The 4,965-nt window shown below is 38.1% G+C and overlaps 1 pseudogene; it reads left to right on the top strand.

The window, feature by feature from the left end:
- The first annotated feature begins 1,645 nt into the window (after window positions 1–1,645).
- On the top strand, window positions 1,646–2,065 carry LOC109691388 (small ribosomal subunit protein eS26 pseudogene; annotated as a pseudogene).
- Window positions 2,066–4,965: the final 2,900 nt, after the last annotated feature.

The following is a 4,965-nucleotide window of genomic DNA, read 5'->3' as shown; positions in this document are numbered from 1 at the left end:
TTCAGATTCCATTGCCGCACACAAACAGCTGTTGACCGACTGAGGTTTGGCAAGGCAAAACGGTGTTATGAACTGAAGTAGCAGCTCTTTCTCAGATTCACACATTCCTTTTGACTTATTGGAAGCAAGATATTATCTGGTTCATAGTCTCGCTTACTTGGCAGACACACTTATTTCAGTCAATATGAGTACATTAAATCCAAGCCTTAAAGACAAAGACCTTACTGTCTTTACTCATGACAAAATCATAGTCATAAAAAAATAAAGCATGAATTCTGGTATTCAAATGAAGAAAGTGTTCTATTGAGTTGCTTTCCCTCCCTGGAAAACTTTCTCTCAGAGTATAACTTCATGATGAATGATTCTGTGAGGAATGATAAAATCTGTATCATTGCCACAAATGTTGTAATGTCTGCATGCCAAACTGCTTTCAATGACTGTTTTCTCTGGAGGCTGGAAATGGTGACATAGTCCAGGCATTAACACACACCCTGTCTCCAGAAATCAAGAGGACTACTGAGTGGAACTCAGGTGTAATGGAGAGTTAAGATATTTCCTTAGCTGGTGGAGTGGTTCAAGTGGTAGAGCATGCCTGCTTAGCAAGTGCAAGGCCCTGAGTTCAAGCCCCAATACAGCAAAAAAAAAAAAAAGATATTTCCTAGTGGTAGTGTGATCAAATATTAAACAGATATATAGTGTTATTCTCCAGATATAATGAAAGAAGTCATAATTACACCCCACTTTTCCTACTACAGTCAGCCCCATAAAAATGCACACGTACGGAGAGAGATCTGTTTGAAATGTGTGGGGAATTGCAGCTCTCACAATGCACATGAGGATGGAATGTGACCTCTTGTTTCTCTTGCTGTTGTCCAGGTGTCTTTCTTGGGCATGAGCTTCTCACTAGGGTGAGTATTTATTGTCTTTTGTGTAAACATGGGTATTTTTTTAAACTCAAACTATTTTTATTAGCATACATTAATAGTACAAGTTTCACTGTGAGAATTCATATACGCACACAGTATACTTTGAACAAGTTTACTCTTTCTATTGTATTCCTTTAACCCTCCTCCCTCCTTTTCAAATAGTGTTTAGTAGGCTTCATTATGCTATCCTCATATACATATATACATATATATATATATATATATATATGTATATATGTGTACATGTATACACACATATATAAGATGGATACAAAATGGGTATTTTTCATTCAATATAGCCATTGATGAAAGCTGACTTCTTTGTGCATAACCAAAATTCTTAAAAAGAAGTGGCAATGGTAATTTTCATTAATATAAGCATTGTGACAGAGAATAATGGAACTCAGTGGTGTTTGCATGCCCCTCTATATCGGTAGGGAGGCCCTGTGAATAGGTCTGGCTAAGGGAATGTGAGGAGAATGGTAGGTGTCATTTCCAGGCTGAAACAAGTAAGTGTGTAAAGTGACTTCCCACTTAGTCCTCTCCTGCTGTAGTGAGAGTGGAGGCAAATGATGTGACCAATGATAGAGTCACAGTGGGAAAGGGGCCTGGGTCTCTGAGCTACCCTTTGCAGGAGAACATCCCCAGAGAGCTCCCAAACATACCCTGAATTATGACATGACCAAGAAATAAATCTCTCTGTGATCCGTGCTTCCAAAATGACCAAAAAAAGGAGGAATAGTGGTTCTGCAAAAAAGGTCCGCGGCCACGTGCAGCCTATTCGCTGCGCAAATTGCGCCCAAGGACAAGGCCATTAAGAAGTTCGTCATTTGGAACATAGTAGAGGCTGCAGCTATCAGGGACATTTCCGAGGCGAGTGTCTTCGACGCTTATGTGCTTCCCAAGCTCTATGTGAAACTGCATTATTGGGTAAGTTGTGCCATTCACAGCAAGGTGGTCAGGAATCAATCTCCTGAAGCCCGGAAGGACCGAGCACCCCCACCCCGATTTAGATCTGCTGGTGCTGCTCCACGACCTCCACCAAAGCCCATCTGAGGAGCTGGATCCTTAAGGACTGAAGAAAAACTGTCCTCTGGAATAAAATAAAATTGAAATTATACTTTAAAAAAAAAAGAAAAGAAAGAAATCTTTATTTTGTTAAGCATTACTGTGCTATGAGTTCTGGGGGTCACTTATCTCTGCTGTTGGCATTTCTTATCCTTTAAATAATCAACTTCCATTTTCAGGCAAATTCTATGTCACCCTCTACTGTCGCGCTCAGGTAAACTCAAAGCTCCATCTATGTTTACTCAAGGGTAAGCACAGCAAGTTCCTGGAGCCGGTTCTAGAAATAAACATTTAATTGTTAGAGAATAACCTGAGGAATAACCAGACCTTTTGTTTAAACTCAGTTTGAAATTTCTCACAAATTTAGGAAGAGGATTTATCCTCCTAAAATTGAGCTTTAAAATACTTTATGTATTATTTAGAGGATATAATTTGACAACATTTTTCTGATTTTAATTTATATCATTGGATTAAATATATCCATTTCACTATGTTCTTGAAGGAGTACTGTGACTTTCAGGTGTCTCCTGGATCCATTTCAGAAACATTGTATTCTTCCCAGGGCTCCAGGCCATACATAGTAACAAGATGGACATATAAAAAGAGTTATATTTTTCATCCATCCATTTATGCATTCAACAAAGAGGAACTAAGCACCTACTGTTAATTAGGGACTGAGCTGGGCACAGAATGGAATTGTGCTGTCTAATTTAGCAACCACTAGCCACATATAGCTATTTAAATTTAAATTAATTAAAATAAAAATTCAATTTCTTACATTTCAAGTAACAACATATAGCCAGCAGGTACTTTATTAGACAATACAGATGAAGATTTCCATTATCCCAAAAGTTTTATTAGCACTTATTAAAAAGGAAAGTGAACATAGAAACTCATACTTTTCTTGAACTTAAAACAAGTGTTATCACAAAATGTATAAACTAGAATATAGAAGTTGAGGAGAGAATGCCATAGGCTCTCCCTCTTCAGTTCAGGGAGTCTTGGCATTGGAAATGACCTTTGACCTAGATCTGAAAAGATGAGAAGGAATTTGCTAAATTCAGAAGGAGCAAGGGAGGATATTTCATTTACAGTGAACAGCAGGTGCAAAATTGAAAATGCACAAATAGCTTGATAAGGCAAGGTGAGAAATTCAATGTTGCTAGAGAGAAAACAATGTAAAAGAATGAGGATGAGTGTGCTAAAAACTGTGCAAAGAAGTGACTGGTGGGGTAGAAAGTGTCTGGACATCATCCTTCAGTGATGGAAAGCCAATAAAAATATTTTAAGCAAAGAGCATAATGTAATGAAACTGACATTGTGTTAAGGACACCTACTAGCACTACTGATGCACAAAGCTCAGATTGGAGGGTATTATTCTCAGCAAGTGAAGACAAAAGCAGTGGTGAATGAGTTGAAAAGGAAGGACTTGATTTTAGAAATAATTCTATATTATATATATAAAGTTAAGATATAAAACTATAGATCAAATTCTGCTATTTAATTCAACTGAAGTAGTGATATGAACCAGGTAAAAGGAGAAGTGTGAGGGTGTGCTAGGTGGGGGTGGGTGACTCATCCTCTACTCACAGAGAATAGCCAGACATAGGGTTTGGATACATCTCTGTCCTATCGGACTAAGGCTCTGCTCTTGAGAAAGTAGTGTGTCCATCAGTACATTCAGAAAAATATTCTGTGACCTCTGTAACATTTGGACAATTGAAGTTAGAGAAAGGTGGACTTCTAGAAGTCCATTTTATTAAAGAAGCTCTTTGACTATTGCCTCTGTATTGAGAAGTACTGCCTTTCAATGCATCTATTTTGCCATTTTAGATTTCCATGCTGTACTCTGAGTTATCTTAACCTAGGCTATCTATATATTAATGGATAATATTATGAATACTTGAGGGGTGAGGCATTTAGAATTCATGTAACTGTGAGTCTTAGAAAAGTGTCTGCTATGGCTGATGGATGCCTTTTAGGAGTTGACCACAAATGATAAAGGCCTGTTCCCTTAATTGTGATGATACTTCTGATTCACATTTCACTCTCTTCAATTAAATGTTCAGGTTAATTCTGGTTTCTTGGAAAGGAACAGGAAATGTACATGGCAGTCAGTTCGCCCAATTAACCAAATGCACCATTCTTCTTTGTGAGCTTATCACTGAGCCTGGCCTCCTACTCAGTTGGGTAAACATCCTTTTCTTTTCCTTGTTTTCTGTCAAGATAGTACTTTCTTAATGACTTCCTGTTTTGGAGGAAAGTCTTCTAGAAATCAAACATGAAATCAAGCAGGAGATATCAAGGCTGGCTGAGGTGAGAGAATTTAAAGTTCTAAAATTTGGGATATGGGGAGTTTAAGAAGTAGAGGAATATCCTGGGCCATCAGCCTGTTATCTGCTCTCTCCCCTTAGGGCTGTCTGTGGTGATAGGACCCTGATGGACAAAGCACTTCCCATGGAAGTTACCACCTATAACCATATGGAAAACTAACTAGTATGTAAGCTCCTCTTCTTGCCAGGTACTGGTGACGCACACTTGTAATACCAGCTATTTGGAGGCTGAGATCAAAGGATCTTGGTTCAAGGCCCACCCGGGCAAATAGTTCAATAGACCCCCCATCTCCAAAATAACCAGAAAAAAATGGACTGGAGGCTTAGTTCAAGTGGTAGAGTACCTGCTTAGGAGGCCCAAAGCCTTAAGTTCCAACTCCAGTACTACATACACAAAAAAAGTCATACATGAATATTCATATGGTTTTAGTTTAATTCATAATAACCCCAAGCTGAAAACACTCAAATGTTCATCTAAATGTAAATGATAAACAGATTGCTATATATTCACTCATTCAATAACCAACCACTCAGCAATTAAAAGGAACAAACTTCTGTAATGAATCAAGGTAAAAAATGTTGAGGTCAAAAAAAGCTAGACTTAACTATAAATACTGTGTGATTCTGTTTATATGAAG

The sequence above is a fragment of the Castor canadensis genome, chromosome 5, assembly GCF_047511655.1.
Source record: "Castor canadensis chromosome 5, mCasCan1.hap1v2, whole genome shotgun sequence".
NCBI classification, from domain to species: Eukaryota; Metazoa; Chordata; class Mammalia; order Rodentia; family Castoridae; genus Castor; species Castor canadensis.
The sequence above is the reverse complement of the archived record's forward strand: the minus strand, read 5'-3'. Positions and strand labels throughout refer to the sequence as shown.